Below are 20454 nucleotides of genomic sequence, written 5' to 3' on the forward strand. Positions count from 1 at the left end.
CTTGAGTGACAGTCTAGGCAACAAAATGTTTGTGTCATTTCTCACATATTTTGGAAGTTGCTTAGTTATATTTCCTATATACTCAATATTATTTCCTTCTCGGGTCTCTGAAGGAGTTGAATATTAGATAGTTATAGTTTTTCTTGTTAAGATATTCAGAAAATATACTCACTAAAGAGGTGTAAAGTATATAAGTTTGAAAGACATCAAAAGCTATTTTTCGGTTGGTAATGCAAATTAGGATAGAAGGTGAATTAGACGCAGTCGTTGCAACAGTTAATGAAAATAGAGGTCATAAATTAGAAACAGAGCAAAGAGGAGTATAGTGAGGATTCAGAAGGATGAAAAAGAAGAGAATAATGTAATTATAATCTCAAAAATAATGGAAAAGTATTTCATGTCATAAAAAGGAAAATTGCTACACAACACTTGACCCGTTCCTTAAAATGTTAGTTGTTTCTACAAGTTCACATTCTCCCTCGGAGCTCTGCAAAGGCACTGAAGGCAAACACCAGTCCTGAAGTCCCTGGTGAATCAACCATTTTATGTTGGACCTCTTCTGTGAGCACAGCTCAGTGCTCTATCATGCCCAGTGAATTGGCCGTAAAGCACTGCTTCTCTCATATTTTATCAGAAAAACACCATCCTTCCTTCATCATCTTCCAGTGGGTGTGTGATACCTCTGCTTGTGATAACCAAGCATCCACAATGCTTCCTGTGAGCCAGTCCATCAGGAAATAATTTCTTTCAGATATCAGTAGATTACATAGCCTGTATTTCAAGGAGGTTTAAGTAAGTGCATGACTTACTTTCCCACTTCTATTGCACTCAGATTGATCTCATCTGTTCTCATAGCCTACAATGCCATGAGCCAAGCTTTGCCAGGAGGTTTCATTGATCTTTTGAAAGTCTTTTCTAATTCAAGTAGTTGAGAGACAGAATACTTACTCCCTGACTAAGACAGGCTCTTTTTGCAGTCCATTTTAAGGCTATCAAATGAATGTTCTAGCATGGGTTTTCCTTTTCTTTGTATAAAGGGTTGAACCTTAGTGGCCTCTTCTGTCACCATTATTCCAAAGAGAGAATTACATTCTAATTGTATACAAGTGTACTGAATTTTGGCCTAAGGAATTTTAATGAATACAGCAGTTTCATATCTGATCTTGATTTTTTTATGTTCCATAAAACTTCTAACTTATGATTAACTCTATTTTTTGGCTTTCTGTATATCTTTCCATTTCCATTTAGAAATCTCTACTTATTTTATTTTTTTAACAAAAATTTATTTAGTCAGAAAACGTATTTGTGAACTTCATGGCAGAGAACTAATATACATTGAATATATCAACTCATTGAATTCATTATATGTAAATTGCATTTGGCATATAAAGAAACAAACTCAGATGGTATGTTTGCAAGTTCCTAAAGTATAAAGTTGTTAGATGTTTGTTTGGGGCTGGTTTTAAGCACAACTCACATTTTTTAACAAATGCGCTTTTACACAAGATTTTTAGTTTCACAGTGTCAGATATCTGAGGAATGTCACATTTTAGCAAGTTCTGGGGAAGACAGGGATTACAAAGACTTGGGGTGGGGAAATATGAAGAATGAAACCCACAGAGAAAAGTTTTTTGTTATGATGTAATTAATATTTTCTAAGGCCCTGTAAAAACTCAGGGAGGCAAAAGTGGTTATAATATCCTGGATGAATAAGGGAAGATCAAGAAAAAGGAGGAATAGAAGAGGAAGAGTAATAGTAGGAGAAGATGGATGGATAGGGGTAAATAGATGGATGGATTGATAGAGATAGGTGATGGAAAGTTAGATAGATAGATAGATAGATAGATAGATAGATAGATAGATAGATAGATAGATAGATAGATAGATAGATAGACAGACAGGAATACATACAGTTTTTCAGTCTATACACTACAGTGGTTATTGAGTCCTCCAAAGGGAGAATGGACTTGGAACATTTGTCCTTTTTTTCACATTGGTCAGAGAACTAGATCTGGGTGAAGAACTCAGAATTTTTTCTTTCAGCATCTGTGGACCTTTGAATCTGGACAATTCTATGACTTCTGGTTCCCAGATATAGCCCTCAAATTTAGTTCCATTCCAATTGTCTCTGTGGTCCCACTTTTTCTTTATGCTGATATGTGAGGTGATGTGGGACAAATCCTGGTCATCCAGGGAGCCTTGGCATTCTAGTCTCCCAAGAACCTTTCTAAATAAATGTTCCAGGTATTGTATAGAACTCTAGAAGAGGAACAAGGAAACCTGAATACAGCAGATGATACAGAAAGGTTGTGGCAAGACAGATTGAGTTCTAGCATGGTGATATGGATTATTATAATGGAGAGGCAACATTTTCTGGTCCAGAAATATTAACAGGCTAGATACACTGAAGATTACATTTATACCATTTTTTCTCAGAGCTGAGGACCAAGCCCAAGGCCTTGTACTTGCTAGGCAAGCACTCTACCACTGAGCTAAATCCCCATAGCCAAATTTTTAAGGACATATTTTAGAGAAAAATCAGAAGGAAATGGAGGATTTAAAACTACCAATGTCTGATGCCACGTCATAGGCTTTTCTAGAATGTGATGGACTGATCGAGTTTGCCTCTGGGGATGTTATTTTTATAAAGACAGCAAACTTAGTAGGTGGTTCCCTAGCATTGGGCTCAGCATCACAAGGACACCCCACTAAATAACTTGTCTGGAATCCTTTAATTAAAGTGGAGATGCAGCAAGTTGATGAAGTGAAATGTAGAAGTCCTGCAGTTGAAAGGTCAGGATGGGATGTTTCACTCCAGAATGTTAATCAAGAAAAATCAGAATAAAGAAAATTAAATATAGGAGGAAGTCTGACAATGTGTGAGAAAAGTCTTTATTTGTTAATGCTTTGGTGATTGGTATTACACATCATCTTAGGACTGTAAAAAAATAATACAATGGGATCCTTCTTTGAGAAATCATTTCCACACTTGATATAATATTTTATATTAAGTTCAACTCTCTGAAATCTTGTAAGAAAAAAAGAAACTATGGAACATGTTTCTTTTAAACATCTTCTTCTGTTAAAGAAGTCAAAAAGAATTATTGAAGCAGATTTTGGGTTAGTCCAAGCTTCATGGGAGGAAGGGTTACTCCTATGTTATTTTTGAGACTTGTTTATTCCTAAAATTATCGGCTGAAGTCAAGATTTGAAGTTTTATCAGGCCACAACAGCATGCAGTAGTATAACACCATTTGTATTATACTATGTCCGTATTCATTGGTTATTCTAATGAGAGCTTGGATCATATGGGTGAGTAGCACATCCTGGCTTGCATGTATTGAGGATTGTATGTGTTATAAGTGAAATGTTTCTGATCCTCACAGTTGGTACTGAGGATGTCAACTTATATCTGTAGATGAAGTCTGTCAGTCTAAGATTTTCAACAAACATTCTTCTGTGTGTCTCTTTTGAGGCTTTGATTGACTGTAAAATATCAAGCGAAATCAAGATCTGGGATCAGAGTGCCTCAAGGTTCCCTCTAACTACCAAATATGTTAATGATGTCCATTCGCTTTCATCTGTAAGGGAGCCATTGGCTCCTTTGGAACATGGTGTTTCAGGCTCCCTTTTGGTTAGAGTGTTGGATGAAGAAGAGAGTATTCTGCCCAAACACCCTTAAAGTTCAGGGCTTCTGAGTTTAATTCTTCCTCAGTAGGCTGCAGGTCTCCACTGATAGCAGTCAATGGTCAGGCATGCTTCCCTTCTTGGATTGCCTGGACTCATTTCACACAGAGATTGGTCCCTGGCTACTTGATATTAGTGTTTGGCCTAGGAAGAGTTTTCCATTGTGGTTGGAGCAGGCTCCATTTAAATTGTCTCTTCAAACTGCACTTCCTAGGGTCAACATTAAGTCTGACCACATATCTTTAATTGGGTTAGCACGAGCTAACTTGATTTTTGGGTTTGTGTTTAATCTTCATCAAGGTCAATGGTTGGCCTGTAACATTTCCACTTTTGGTTTTGCCTGGTTTGTTCTATGAGCTTTGTATGAGCTCTGAATTCTTCCCAGTCATTACTTGCCCCAGACCTACTTCTTCATTTGGTCCTTGGTGTTTTCAGAATGAGGATTAGTGCTGGGTATGGCTGTTTTCTTGGTTTTCTCTGGGTGTTATTTTAGGGGTAGCTCAGCCCCATATCTCTTCTTGATTAGGACCCAGGCATTTCAAAGCTAGAATGGGACTCTGTCCCACTACTTTGCTTGGTTTTGGCCTGGTCTTTGTCAGCATTAAGGTTATGATGTGGCCCAAATCTCTTCTTGTTTAGGTCCATACTTTGTCAGGGTAAGGATTTTAAGCAGCCAATTTTTTTTCTTGATTTGTCTTTGGCCTCTTTCATTTATGAGAATATCCCAGGTCTTCTTCTCTCCTTGTTTTGTCTCTGGCTCTTGTCAGGGTAAGTGTTAGGTCCTTGTGTTCTCCATTTCCTGTTTTGCCCTGGCCTCTTTCTTTTTGTTGGGGGTGGGGGAAGGAAAGGATTTATTTGGCCTACATTTCCACATCATAGTAGACCATTGAAGGAAGTCAGTACAGGAACTCCAACAGGGCCAGAACCTGAAGGTAGGAGCTAATGCAGAGGGCATGGAGAGGTGCTGTTTACTGACTTGTTTCTCATGGTTTGCTCAGCAAGCTTTTTCTTCTAGAACCCAAGACCACCAGCCCAGGGGTCCTCACAATTCCTCGGGCCTTTTCCTATCAATCACTAAGAGAATGCCCTACAGGTTTGTCTGCAGTCTGATCTTCTGGAGGCAGTTTCTTAATTGAGGTTCCCACCTCTCCGATGATTTTGGCTTCTGTCAGGTTGACATAAAACTATCCAGCAAATGTAATTATATCAAAAAATTGAACATTTAAAAAAATCCTCAATACATGCCTTCTGTAGAGTGCAAAAGACATTGTACGTTTGGTCTTGTAGCTTTGTAGGTTTGAACTTCCACAAACTAAAAATATTAAGAAAAAATATTGGAACTGGGCATATATTGTCTTTTGTTTTTATCATTTCCTAACAGTTTTACATAATAACTACTTACATAGCATAACCCGATATTCTACATTTTTTTCCTTTTATTTTACAATACCATTCAGTTCTACATATCAGCCACAGATTCCCTTGTTCTCCCCTCTCCTCCAGGGCAAAGCCTCCACCGAGGACTGAGATCGACCTGGTAGACTCAGTCCAGGCAGGTCCAGTCCTCTCCGCCAAGACTGAGCAAAGGGTCCCTGCATAAGCCCCAGGTTTCAAACAGCCAACTCATGCAATGAGCACAGGACCCGGTCCCACTCCTAAATGCCTCCCAAACAAATCAAGCCAATCAACTGTCTCACCTATTCAGAGGGCCTGATCCAGTTGGGGGCCCCTCAGCCTTTGGTTCATAGTTCATGTGTTTCCATTCGTTTGGCTATTTGTCCCTGTGCTTTATCCAACCTTGGTTTCAACAATTCCTACTCCTATAAACCCTCCTCTTTCTCATTAATTAGACTCCCGGCGCTCCACTCGGAGCCTAGCCGTGGATGTCTGCATCCAGATTCCTCAGTCCTTGGATGGGGTTTCTGGCACAACTATTAGGGTGTTTGGCCATCCCATCACCAGAGTAGGTCAGTTTTAGCTGTCTCTCGACCATTGCTAGCAGTCTATTGAGGAGGTATCTTTGTGGATTTCTGTGGGCCTCTCTAGCACTTTGTTTCTTCCTTTTTTCATGTGGTCTTCATTTACCATGGTCTCCTATTCCTTGTTCTCCCTCTCTGTTTTTGATCCAGCTGGGATCTCCCGCTCCCACAGGCTCTCTTTCCCTCGACCCTCGCCCTTCATTACTCCCACTCATGCCCAAGTTGTTCATGTAGATCTCAGCCATTTCTCCATCATTGGGCGATCCTCGTGTCTTTCTTGGGGTCCTGTTTTCCAGGTAGCCTCCCTGGTGAAGTGAGTAGCAGTGCAGTCATCCTTGTTCCACCTCTAGTATCCTCCTATGAGTGAGTACATACCATATTTTTCTTTCTGAGTCTGGGTTACCTTACTCAGGATGATTTTTTCTAGATCCATCCATTTGCCTGCAAACCTCATGATGTCATTGTTTTTCTCTGCTGAGTAATATTCCATTGTGTATGTGTGCCACAATTTATTTATCCATTCTTCAGTTGAAGGGCATCTAGGTTGTTTCCAGGTTCTGGTTATTACAAACAATGCTGATATGAACATAGCTGAGCAAGTGCTCTTGTGGTATGATTGAGCATTTCTTGGGTATATGCCCAAGAGTGGTATAGCTGGGTCTTGGGGGAAATTGATTCCCAATTTTCTAAGAAAGCACCATATTGATTTCCAAAGTGGGTGTACAAGCTTGCATTCCCACCAGCAGTGGAGGAGAGTTCCCCTACTTTCACATCCTCTCCAGCATAAAGTGTCTTCAGTGTTTTTGATCTTAGCCATTCTGACAGGCATAAGGTGGTATCTCAGAGTCAATTTGATTTGAATTTCCCTGATGATTAGGGATGTTGAGCAATTCCTTAAATGTCTTTCAGCCATTTGAGTTTCCTCTGTTGAGAATTCTCTGTTTAGTTCTATAGCCCATTTCTTAATTGAACTGTTGGGCATTTTGATGTCTAATTTCTTGAGTTCTTTATATATTCTGTATATCAGTCCTCTGTCAGATGTGGGGGTAGTGAGCACCCATCCTGCCCTGGACTTCCTGTCTGGACAAAAGCTCCCACCCTGCCCCGGACTTCCCATCCAGGTAAGAGCTTCCATCCTGTCCCGGAGTTCCCATTTGGACAAGAGAGCTCCCATCGGGACAAGAGAGAGAGACTTCCTGAATCTGTCAGCTCTGTCTGAACCAAGTGTGTTGATAAGACCAAGAACGAACCACAGGGAGATGGGCAGACATCAAGGCAGAAGTACATACAACAAAATGAAGAGCAATACAGCACCACCAGAACCTAGCCTGCCTCCAACATCTAGACCTGAACATCAAAAATTGGAAGAAGCAGAAGAAAACAGCCTTATGAATAACAACATGAAGAAGGTAGAGGCTTGTGTAGAGGAAAAGACAAAAAAAAATGGGAGGAATGCCCTGGCCTCTTTCATTTGAAGGATTGGTCTGGGCACACATCCTTTCTTAGTTTTGGCACAGGCTTCAGGGTCAGAGTTATGCTGAAGCCAACTTCTCATCTTGGTGAGGGCCCTGGCATCAGTCCAGGTAAAGTTGAAGCATGGATATTCTCCTTTGCATTCTTTAGGCCAGATATTTTTCTTCTGAGTGATAGGGTAGGACACATTTCCCTCTTGGATGGGGCCAGCTCTCTTTATAGTCAAGGTTAGGCATGGATATTCTTTTCTTTTCTCTTTGTTTCATTTCATTTTGTTACTTTTCCTTCTCTTCTGGCCTTGGCTCTTCTGCTTAATGGACTGGCCCAGGGATACCTCTGTTTTTATTCTGGGCCAGTGTTTATTCAGCTTCAGAATTTGGTGCAAGCTTCTTTTAGGTCAGGGTTTGGCACTTTAATCTTAGGGTTGGTTGCTGGCCTTTCTGGGTAAGGGAAAGCCTTTGTTAATTTAGGCTTTATTCCTGGTCATCATCAGGTTCATCCTTAGGCCTTGGAATACTTGTCTCTTGACATCTTTGGTTTAATGTTTAATCCTGGTCTACTTACACTTTAGGTGCTTAGCATGGATTTTTTCAGGGACCATGTTGGCCTGGGCTACTTTTGAGGGTATAGCAGTATCTAGGCAGTTTTTGTGTTAGAGTTAAGCCTGGTTACATTGATATTCTGGGACTGTGTGGTACCTGTTTCTCTTTAGGGTTGAAGCAATGGATACTCTGGACTCCAGGTTTATCTGAAGCTATTTTGTAATGTATAATTAGCCTTAGATTATGCTCAGCCATTCTGAAAAAAATGTGCATATTGATGTAGGACTGTATTTATTTCCCTTCCCTTACATCTCAAGTATATTCTGAGGAACATTGGCTCTTTCCAAGGGAAATAGGTGCAGACACCAATACACACAGCACAGAGTCCAGATGAAATAAACTACATATTACACAAATAGAAAAGTGAAGTGAGGAGGAGACAGTGGTACTTGGGAGAGTCCTTGCTGCTGCATTGGTGACTGTAGGCATGGTAAAGAGGTACCCTGAGCTCATGTGGAATATTGTTGCTTCTCAGTAAAGATAACATAATAGACTCTCAACAAGGTTTCTGCTGCCTTTCTTTCCTTCTGTGGTCTACTCCCATGAAGGCATATCACAGGCAGTTAATATAACAGCAGAGACTGGTCCTCTATTGATCTAGTGACTGCCTTGATAGGCACATGAGGGTTGTGGAGATCTTCATGTGGCCTCTTATGCAGTGTGGGCATGGTGTCCTCCCCTGTGTGGCATTCATGGCATTCACTGTGAAGGTGTTCCTCTGGTCTTTGCTATGGAAACATTTCTCAAAATCTTATTTGTCTTGAAAACCCTTGGAACAATGAACCATGCCTTTGTGATCACTTTCAAGAAAGCTCCCTGTCATCTCCACACACTGTTGTGCAATCAGGTCTTTCCACAAAGAATGTCTCCACTGACTTACCAGAAATTGATTACTGCTCACATTATTATTATTGTGAATCACAGGCCACTTTAATAGTGTGAGCTGCCAACTTGTCAAGGGCACACATGTAACTATGTCAATGATTCCTTATGGAGTGTCACAGAGGCCAGGCTTCACTCTGCTCAGAGAAACACAAAGGTGGTCAAGCTGTGCAGATATCTTTGGACTGGTAATTAGAAAAGGTGCCTTGAAGGATTCAAGATTTCCAGCAGTCCTTCTAACTCAGTCTCCTTAGTGTTGGGTTTCCTTTTTATTCTTTTTACCATGGATGCTTTTTTCTTGCCCTAACATGACATTTGAAGGGTAGTCGGAAGGAGGCATCTTAATGATCTGAGGAGTTAGTCAAGGTATCACAGTGTTCCATTCCTCTATCTTATTGAGGATGGAAACCTACACTTAAGAATTGTGGCATGCCAGACTGCAACCCACAATTCCAGAGAGCCTAGCTAACAGGGAACAATCCTAGGAGAGACACATGGATGACCCTGCAAAAGAGAAGTGGATGAGATCTACATGAGCAGAGTGGGTGGGAAAGAGTGGCAGTGGGCGAGGGTGGGGGATGAGAACATAAAAAAATGGGAGGGTCAAGCTGGAACAGGGACAGAGTGGGAGGGCAGGGAGGAAGATACCATGATAGATAAGGACATCATGGGAATAGAAAGATGCAAAGTGCTGGGGAGGCTCTCAGTAATCCACAAAAATCACCCCACCTTTGTCTGCTGGCAGTGGTCCAGAGGGTGCCTGGACTGGTCTACTTCTGGTGACCAGTCTAGCGAATAACCTAGCTGCCATCATAGAGCCTTTGTCCAGTGACTGATGGAGATAGATGCAGAAATCCAAGGCCAGGTACCAGGCTGAGCTCACGGAATCCAATTGATGAGAGAGAGGAGGGATTCTGAAGGTGAGGGTGTCAAGATCATGATGGGAGGATGTGCAGAGATGACCGTCCACACTATTGGAAGCCCATGAACTGTGGACTGGTGGCTGTGGAGCCCCCATGGACCTGGACTAGGCCCTCTGGATACAGAAGATGGTCGTTTGGCTCAAACTGTTTGGGGAGCACCCAGTAGTGGGATCAAGATCTGTCCCTGGTGCATGGGGAGCCTTCTGGGAAGCTGGTACCTGTGGTGTGATGCCTTACACAGCCTTGGTGCAGTGGGAAGGGGCTTGGTCCTGCCTAGGCTCAGTGTGCCAGGCTCTGCTGACTCCCCATAGGGACCTTGATTTGGGGGATGTGCGGATGAGGGGTGTCTTGGAAAAGAGTGCTGGGGGTGGGAGGAAGGAAGAGGGGGGAACAGTGGGTGATATGTAGAGTGAGTAGAAAATTTCTTAATAAAGAATAATGAAAAAAATCATTAAAATCAGTAGCAATCAAAAAAAGAATTGTGGCATGCAAAAAGAAAGAAAGCAAACCTGAATTATCATGTTCTATTGGTTCTCAACCAATAAAATCTCAGTTATAGAAGAAAAACTGTTGGGAAATTCTTCTCGTTATTTCTAGATGAAGAGTAAGCATTTTGCTACCCTCAAAGCCAAACAGGATTTGGGGAAGATGGCCTCAATTAAACCAGCTATATAATCACAGAGCTTGAAATGCTTTTCCTGTCTGAGCAAAATCTGGAAGAAGAGAAGTTATACAGTTGCCCAGCAGGGATTCCTCTTTGCTGTCTCAGCCTGGAGGCCTGTGGTAAGAGTTACAGTAGGAAAGCCCCCTCTGGGAGTCTTCCAGTCACATCACTGTATCTTGGGAATCCAAAATTTCCTGGTCTTCACCAAGTTCTGGATAGCCAGTAAGTGTTTTTAGACTTACTTGATGATGGTGATTTACTATAATCTGAAAGTGCAGAGGAAGAGGAAGGAGAAACTGAAAACTTCCATGTGCTTGGTGTCAAATCGTATCTGAGGGACTTAATAGTAGATATCCATCTAAGGAAGATCCTGAAACATCTACACATTGTTAGTAACATCTTGGACAGCATCATTGCTCTAGAAGCATGGAAGTTCCATGTACAGAATGAAGCATGATCAAGCATGACCCACCCCATCATAAAGGATGAAGACACCATCAATGTTGTGCCACAATACACAGATGCTTGTTTCTATACAATACACATATACATGTGCCCACATTTATACATTTAACAACATGTATTTGTTTACACCTTTGCATGCACACACATACATACACACACATAGAAATATACTTTGAAATTAAATTAGACATACAATAAATTGACATATCAAGAAATTAAAAAGAAACAAACTTTGTGGTATTTGTATACATGTATATGGTATGCATGTTGTATGCAGAGCTATGAGTATAATTATGTTTATGTTTTTATATGTATCTATATGGTATACATAATGTGTACACCCATATCTAACTGCATATACATATGTACATATAAATATAAAAATAAACTGAAATCCCAACTCCCAAACACCAGCCAAGGAGGCGGCAGAACTTTCTGAGTGGCCAGCTTGCTGTGTTAGCTCTTTTCTGCCTTCAACTCTGAGTGCCTGTTATGTTTTTTGAAAGGCATAACTTTTTTTTATAACATTTTCTTTTGTGTATACTTTTTATTTTATTTTACAGTAAATAATAATAATTCTACATATCAACCACAGATCCCCTTTTTCTCTCCCCTCCGGCACCCCTCTCCTTCCCCCCAGCCCACCCTCCATTCCTATCTCCTCCAGGGCAAAGATTCCCTTGAGGATTGAGATCAACCCGGTAAACGCAGTTCAGGCAGGTCCAGTCCCCTCCTCCCAAGCTGAGCCAAGCATCCCTGCATAAGCCTCAAGTTTCAAACCAACAACTCATGCACTGAGCACAGGACCTGGTCCCACTGGAAAGGCATAACTTTTTAATTCACAACAGAGACACCGCATTTGCCCTATTAGAAAATATGTAAAATGTAACTTTCAAAAAGCAGAAATATGAGAAATAAGCTTTGCTTTCATTATCTAGAAATGAATATTAAAACTTCCTTCAACCCTTTTTTTATAACTGCATATGATTTCAGTAGTTTAATATTAATACTAATCTTAATTTTTCCTCCCCTGAATAATGCAGCCTTCAATATATATAAGTCCGGAGGTATCATTCTCCGTGATGGTAGTGGCCACTACTGTCTCCATCTAAAACATCTTCTAGTTGCCTAGAAGTCGAGTTGTTAATTCCTGCATGGACGAGTTTATGTTTCTGTGTAGACTTAGGAAACATTTAGTACACTAGGCTTTGAAGACACGGAGGTAACTAGGGTGAGAGGCATGGGAAGGAGATGGCTTTGGTGGGCTGACTGCATGTATGGGAAAGTTCTAGTTCAATGGGTGAAAGGTCATGTCTGAAGTAATAGGAGGCAAAAAGGCAGAACACAAGAGAAAGGTATTTCTGACTGCACGCTGCTACTCAGTGTAGAACAACAGATCAGCTCTTACCCACTGCATGACATATGGCTGTCCCAGATTTCTACTTAGCATGGTGAAATGATTGTCCTTGGCTTGCTCTGCAGTGGTGTCTTTAAAGATAATACAGGTCTAAAAGCATTTGTAACAAATACAGATAAATGTACAACCCTTTACCAGATATTCTGCATCTGAACTGGTTTATACCAAAGTCCATGCTCAAAGGGTTGTCCAGAAGTAGAATTCTTTCCTGAGTCCATTGTTCTCTGTGATTATGTTGGATACCTACTGTCTTAGTTAGGGTTTCAAGAGCTGTGAAGACACACCATGACCACAGCAACAACTATAAGGAAAACATTTAATCAGGTGGCTTACAGTTTCAGGGATTTAGTTCATTATGATCATGGCAGGACAAGGAGGTGTGCAGGCAGACATGGTGCTGGAGAAGGAGAAAAATGTGGAGAAGAAGCTACATCTTGATCCCACAGGCAAACGTGCTCTGAGACACTAGGCATGGCATGAGCATAAGAGAACTCAACCCTCCCCCACTGTAACATAATCCTCCAACAAGGCCACACTCCCTCCAACAAAGCCACACCCCCTAATAGTGCCAATCCCTATGAGATTATGGGGGCTTCTTACTTTCAAATTAACAAACCTCCAAGATATGCTTAGAAGGCATAATAGAACAGATTATGGTGGGGCTAATAGAAGATATTTTTGAGAGGAGAGCACTTTTTTTTTTAAAGGAGAGTCTAATCATTGGTTCTACCCATCTTAGGTTCCTTGTTAGGGACTCCACAACAAAACAGAGATTACCAAGAGAAAAGCATATTCACTTTCCTAGTGCAAACTTTCACATCACAAGTCTTCCTAAGGTAGAAAAAAACCCGACAAGCGCTTAGACATGAGATAATTTTTTCAAGATTCTTTTCATCCAGAATTAATTGTCATTGCATAGAATATCCTGTGCTTAAGAAGTAATCCTTAAACGTGCATATTTTCAAATAATATTAAGCAAATATTGTAATTTACAATTTAAAAAGTCAGGTACATTAAATGTATCATCAGTTGCGATCCTTCAACACCTCACTGTCATTTGCCCTGGAGGGCCTCTAACCCCGAATCTCAGAAGCCTCTGTACGCAGCCAGACACCACTCTTATTTGGAGAGGTCCCTCTTGGACCCAACTTAATGAGCTTCCAGCTATCAGGGGAAAGGATGGAAAGAGGTATCTCTCACTGAAACTGTTTGATATGTATGAAAGTATAAGAGCAACTGTTACTCCTGTACATGCCTGCACTGTCTTTGAACAGGTCTCATTCCCTGGTCTATGCCAACCCTAGCCAGACTACCAAGTGTGAAAGACAAGAACAAAGCCTTTGACACCATCTCACTTGTGCCTAAAGTCTCCACAAGATGAACAAACAAACAGGAATAGTCCATCCCCAAGAGTCCCCATGCCTCCACCAAATAGCAGTCACCACAAGGTTCACAGACTCCTGCCAAAAGCTGACCCAAGTGACACCCAGCAGCCCCAGAACACTCCTTAGTTTTGTGTGGGGTAACATCTCAGGACAGTTCAGAGTGACCCATGGAGCACATGGAGATGGGGAAAGCGCATCAGTCCTGCTGTGGTGATCATGTCAAGAGGAATTACTGACCCAGCAGGCAGCTAGAGACCTGAACAAGGCTACCAAAGAAAGGGAGTCTTCCAAACACTCATCTGGTCTCATATCAGGTTTCTGTCCCCAAATTCTACAATGTGTAGAGACAGAGGTGCTCATGGCCCCAAAATTATGGGCCCTTACTGTAGATTTCATTATGGTCCTGATCCTTGGAGTTGGCTATAGCCTTCATGGTTACCAGAGTTCCTTACATACCACAAAATAATGCCTTTATATATCCCCCATATTTTTCAATACTTCTACCCTTCCCTGCTCGGTGGCCTTTCCTGATACTCAACTCCTGGTGGGCCCAGTCATTTCTCCCATGCCATGGGCATTCACCATTGCTCAGGGCCAGCACTGTGCCTCTTAGAGCATGAAGTAGACCTGAGAGTTTATTCTAGAGTTGATGGAAAGTGGAATGTAATGAAACGTGTGTCAAAATGAAAGCAATAGGAGTCAAGCAGATGAATGGCAAATAGTGAGGGCTTTTGGATCATGTCCTCTCTGTGTGCCTTCATCAGTCTTCAGATGTGACGCTGTACCTTTCCTCCATGGAGAGACATGTGGTGCTTCTGACCTGCTTCAGGAAATTGTCAGGAAGTCCTTTCTAGGTTGTATAAGCAGTTTCAGGGGAAGATCTGAGTCCTTTCTCACATTCATACATCCACTCAAAGAACTTCCTATGTCAAGCCCTATGTTTTAAGATAGCATATTCTGAGTGCCATCAAGTATGAAATAAAGCCAAAAGTCTGGGCATAATTAATGAATGTGTTCATATTTGATCCTGAAGTGCAACATTTATATAAATTTAAAGATGAATCTCAGTATATCATGTTCTGTGCATGTCATTTTGCATCAACTTTTCAGTAATTCTTGTTTTAAGATTATCTAGAGATTGAAATATACAAGGTAATTCATCTAATTGGAATGTTTTTTCACTAAGTCTTTGAGACATTAGTATTCTAAAACATGTAGTAACCACAAAGGTTACTTCAGTTCTGAAGTATCTTGCAAATTTTGATCCATGTAGGAAAGTTATATTGGGAGAAGTATGTGATTATTGCTGAAACTGGTTAAATGCTGAAAACTGAACTGTTCACAGTGGTCTCAGAGCACTAATGACAAATAGCCTTAGACCTGAGAAGTGCACGGGGCACAAAGGACAGACTCTCAAAGGCACAATGCCAAGAAGGAACATGGCATTTCAATGACTCACCCTGGAACCTTCCTTGGTGCTTTTTCACTGGTTATTTCCAGTGAACTCACTCACCTGCATGGCAGAGTAACTTCACATTTGCCTTTTCCTATTAATTACTCTGGACCAGCAGTTTCTTCAAGCTAAACACACAGTAACCCTCCTCCCATCAAAAATTCTTACCACTACCGTGACCTTTTATTAAGAGTATCATTCACTTGAAATAAAATTCTGCACAAATTTTCACAATGCCCTTTTATATTAAGGTATTCTCTAAGTTTCAGAACCACAAGAAAATCCTCTAAGGCAGAAAGCCACAAGTTGATCATGAAAAGTACCAGGGAACGGCCAAGGAGATGCCCAGTTGGGTGGAAGGAAAGAGCTTACTCCTCCTAATTTGTTCATTGACCTCCATATGAACAGAATGAGAAAATGGCATGGCGTGTATTGTGTGTTCATTCTCTCCCTATCGTATGTATGTATGTATGTATGTATGTATGTACTCCCCCCACTCTAAATAAGTAAATGGATATTTGTTATTATTTTAAATTCTGATCAGTAGATTTCCATACACTCGTCATATGAAATAATTGATTTTTAAAATAATGAAAAAATTGAATGCAACTCACAACTGTTTGTAATTCCAGTTCCAGAGGATTCAACACCGTCACACAGGCATATATGAAGGCAAAACACCAATGCACATAAAATAATGAATAAACGATTAAATTTTTGTAGGAGCTAGTGGGGTCAGGAGCCTCACAAGCATACTACAGAACTAACTAACCTAGGCTCATAGTGACTCAGAGACTGAACCACAAATCACGGAGCATGCATGGGTCTTACCTAGGCCCTCTGCATATATTTTACAGTTGTAGAACTTGGTCTTCTTATGAGATTTTAACAGTGGGAGCAGGGCTTGTCTCTAACTCCTGCTTTGGGGACCTAGTCCTCCTACTGAATTGCTACATCCAGCCTTTCTTTCTTCCTTCCTTTCTTTCTTCCTTCCTTCCTCTTTCTTTCTCTCTTTCTCTCCTCTCCTTCTCTCTCTCTTTCTCTCTTTCTCTCTTTCTCTCTTTCTCTCTTTCTCTCTTTCTCTCTTTCTCTCTTTCTCTCTTTCTCTCTTTCTTTCTTTCTTTCTTTCTTTCTTTCTTTCTTTCTTTCTTTCTTTCTTTCTTTCTTTTGTTTGATTGTTTGAGCTGAGGACTGAACCCAGGGCCTTGATCTTGCTAGGCAAGCACTCTACCACTGAGCTAAATTCCCAACCCCATACATCCAGCCTTAATAGAAGAGGTCATGCCTAGTCTCACCACACCTTGATATAACACGACAGGCAGATGTCCATAGTAGGCCTGCCCATTTCTGAAGGGAAAAAAGAGAAAGAAGAATGGATGTGGAGCAGGAAGAGAGGAGGTGGGGGAGGGGATGAGAGGAGAGGACAGAGGCGAAACATTGGGTAGGATGTAAAAACAAAAATAAACAAATAAATAAAAGCATTCATTCCAATGAAGGGAGAATATTGGTGTTATATTTAAATTTGAGATACTAAAAGAATGTCCCTCAAGGGACATTACCCCTTATTCTGACTTTATAATGTGTTTGCAGTTGTACAGGAACAGTTAAATCATGCTAGGAATAATTTTGAGCTGGTCTAATACACAATGTGTTTGCCTTGTACTTGGAATAATTATATCATGTTTAGGCATTATTTTGACCTGGTTATTGTTTTACATTTGGAAATTAATCATGACATAAAAAGATATAATTGTGTAAGTCAAGTTCGCATGGGGTGCAGTTGTGATAGCTATTTTTAGTTGTCAAATTTATTACATCTGGAATTAACTAAGACCCAAAAATGGAGGGGCAGACCTATGAGATATTTTTGCTTAATTTGAAGAGAAAAGATCCACATGGAAGCCAGGTTTTTGCAGTTGGAAGACATTCTTTTAACTGGATTTTGATGAGGAAAGAAACACCTTTAAATCAGGTGTTGTGAGCCCCCAAAACTGACCTGTAATCTCAGGCAGGCCTTGTGCTGGAAGCCCATGTGCAGAAATGGAAGAAGGGAGCTTTTGCTCTTTAGCTGCTTGCTCTCACCTTGCCAGCAAGTCCATTCCTTCACTGGCATTGGAGCCAACTTCTTTGGGATTCCAGACTATATACTACTGATGGGGTGAGATCAAGCATAGTGAACTGAACAACTACTGGATTCTTGGACTTTGCCTTCAAGCCAGCCATGTTCAATTATCTGAACCACAGCCTCTAAGTCATACTAAAAAATAGCCTTCTGTATATATAGAAATGCATTCTTTAAGGTGTTACCCAATAGAACCCTGAGCAATGCACCAGACAGGGATAGACCTTTTAGAGTAGTTTGGGACTCACAACAGCGTTATCTCAGTTATGAATTCCACAGAATCACTGGGCAAGAAAGTAAACTAACACAAGTCTGAAATTTCTCAAACGGAACACACAGTAATCTAATTGAATGAGTAATTATATGAAATGGAGAGATTCTAGTTTAAGTCAGAAATGAAAAACCAGATGTCTTAGCTTCAGTGGGGTAAGACCTGGCACCCCCTCCCACACACACAGGAAGATCAGAGGACAGTAGGTTCTTTTTACCCTTGATGTGACAGCTCCAGTCTGGAGACATTTGGGATAACTTTCTTTACACATTAAATCTCTGCCTCACTGTCAGTCTCAGGAGTCAGATCTATTCCAGAGGAGCTTCACCAGAGTAAATCAGTCATCTGGAAGAACTTTCTCAATATAATCTGAGATCTGCTGTGGTAAAAGAGAAGCATCAACCACCTCTCCCCTTTTTCAGTCTTGCACAGAATCACTCTGCACCAGAGACATGTGGCCCCTGACACAGGCTCCATCCACTCCACCTAGTCATGAGGTTCCATATCTGCCCCTCACTCTTTTAGAGTCCCCCCACAAAGGAAAGAAAAGGGGAATATAAATGAGACAATATAAACAATAATTAAAAAGAAGAAAAAGTAAAGCACTTCACTCCCCCAACCCCCATCTTTCCCACCTCTCCATCATCTCTCCATCATCTTAGTGGCATTAGGAGCTGCTGTATCTCATGCAGGTCTAGCATTGATGGTGTACTGAAGCCAGGGGCCTTGAACCTGACCAACATCTCATTACACCACGAACATTTGCAATTGAAGCTGTTGGACTTTCCCTCCTTTTGTTCTGTCAACTCCCATCTCCAACTTTAATTGTGGATTTGTCAGTTTCCATCCACTTTCTCATCCAGGTTGGAGGATTCGTAGTTAAATACTTTTCAAGTGGAGTGTTCTGTCTGCCTGGTAAATTGATCCCTTTCCACCAAACACATATATATTATAATATTTGTGTTATTCATAATAGATACTTTCCCTAGTAAAACTTATTGTTCAGCAGTTTACTTTGGTGGTAACATGGGTACTAGGACATTTTAAAGAACTCTACCTTTTCCTGACTCCTTACTCTGATACTCTGCCCATACATTTGTTTTCTATTCATCATAGAGTGAAATCTTTTGTGGTTGTTTATCTAGTCTGGCAATTTCTCTCTCATCTAGACCTTTATGTTTAATGCAATTACATGGTTAGTTTGAGTCTTCTGTCTTGATAGTTTTAACTTCACACATTCTGTCCAGAATGTCTTTCTGTGTCTGCTTTTGGGTTTTTATTCTATTTATCCCCTCACCTAGCTTGTTATTTAGACATCTTTTAAAAAAAATTAATAGCTTTTTTTAGGCACTGGAGGCCCATGGGCTACTAGACTCAGAGCTCCTTCCTTGGTGACTTATGTCAGAAGCTGCCAGACCTCTGGAGCTCGTCTATTATGTGTTGTGTCAGCCAGACCAAGTAATAGTTTGTAGTTTATAGATTATTCATGCCAAAACAGATTACTCTGTCTTTTGTTATGGTGAACTTCAAAGCTTTTGTAATCCTTCTTAATTAAATATACATGACGTATGACAATGTGGTGATGGAATTTAGGCACACTGTAACTTTCAGTGACTAAAACTAATGAAATGCTAAGAAAGCCCTTATAATGTTTAAATTTTATGCAGATTTATTTGCATCAATTTTATACAACTCAGATTTCTTACGTGGTCCAATTATTTTATATACTACTGTAAATCTTTTAGGATTCTGGGTTCCAGAATGACCTTATAGTACTTATAATTTATTAATTACACTCCTTTATTCTTACAACTGAGAGTGTGAGAATGAACTGACATCATGTACAGCATCCATGCAACCCTCTCTGCCTCTCTGGTTCCAGAAAACTCAATAGGGAAATTTGGAGAGAATACTTTTAAAATTCCACATATGTGTTTATAGGGGGAGGTATGTGCACAGGAGAGCAGTTCCCACAGAGATAAGGAGAGGCTCCAGATTTCCTGGAACTAGAGATATTGGTGTTTGATTATGAATCACTGCGATGGGTGATGGAAACTGAACTCAGGTTCTTTGAAAGAGTACAGTGTGTGTTTTTCTGTGAGGCCAACTCTAGCCCCATCATTCAAACATTTTAAGAGAAGTTTAGAAGATAGTAAAAATGTAGTCATTTTGTTTAGTTTTATTAAAATCTATAAGCCCTTATGCATATAAGTAATTCTTTTTCTGTTTTGTTACTTTTGAAATTAATCTTATTATTCTGTACATATTAATTATACAAAGTCACTAATTTGTTCATATACATCCCCTCACTACCTGTTATACTCCCTCCATTTAAAATATGTGCCCTCACGCTTCCTCAAAAATTTTCCTCCTACTTTGATATTTTTTCTAGATTCCATTTATGAGAGAAGATATGGGATATTTGTATTTGGATAATTGTCTATTTCTTAAGTTTGATGATAAATAGTTATAGTAATTTTCTTGAGGATTATGTGATTAATTTTTTCTATAGTTTTTCTTTATTGAATTATCTTGCATTATTTGTGTATATCATGCTTTCTTTATCCATTAGTATATTGGTGGTCTTCTAAGCTCATTCCATAAATCATCTGTGTTGTAGGTAGCACAATGATAAAAATTACACACAAACTCACATACACACATATACATGATTCAGTACAGTGAGTTCACTTTTAGAAGTAGGCACACCCAGAAGTGACACAGCTGGTATGTCTATGTTAAATTTTCATTCATAACCATCATTATAGCATCCACAGTACCCAGCATGTTTTATTTTACAATAAACACAGCATATATGCTCTTTTTTACACTTCCTGTGCAGCATTAAACAATTAGATTTGGTGAAAATTGTAATCATTAAAAAGACACTTAGAGCTGGAATTATGGGGCAATCTAAATATTATTCATCACCACAGGATCATTTGTCCTCTTCTGTGTTTACATTTTTTATATTTTACTAGTGTGAGAATGGGTCTGGGGACCCAAGAAAATGACCACATAATCTGTAGTGTTTGAGCCAGGCTATATGTCCTGCTGCAAATTTATTTTAATGCAAGTGATTGCCATGCCTTCCTTACTCTGAGTGGTTAGAGCTTGACCTCATATTACTG

At 40.2% G+C, this 20454-nt stretch overlaps 1 protein-coding gene across 27 annotated transcripts in view; it reads left to right on the forward strand.

The window, feature by feature from the left end:
- The window catches only part of LOC143269220 (uncharacterized), a 304878-nt gene that overhangs the window by 158623 nt on the left and 125801 nt on the right, over positions 1-20454 (forward strand). For 9 of the 27 annotated variants that reach the window (XR_013045633.1, XR_013045634.1, XR_013045632.1 and 6 more), the window contains one exon: positions 10144-10432. The exons of the other annotated variants lie outside the window; for them this stretch is intronic. The gene's annotated coding sequence lies outside the window, so the exon portion shown is untranslated. The remainder of the gene's footprint in view (positions 1-10143; positions 10433-20454) is intronic. 27 annotated transcript variants of the gene reach the window in all.

This window comes from Peromyscus maniculatus, chromosome 18 (assembly GCF_049852395.1).
Source record: "Peromyscus maniculatus bairdii isolate BWxNUB_F1_BW_parent chromosome 18, HU_Pman_BW_mat_3.1, whole genome shotgun sequence".
Classification (NCBI taxonomy): domain Eukaryota; kingdom Metazoa; phylum Chordata; class Mammalia; order Rodentia; family Cricetidae; genus Peromyscus; species Peromyscus maniculatus.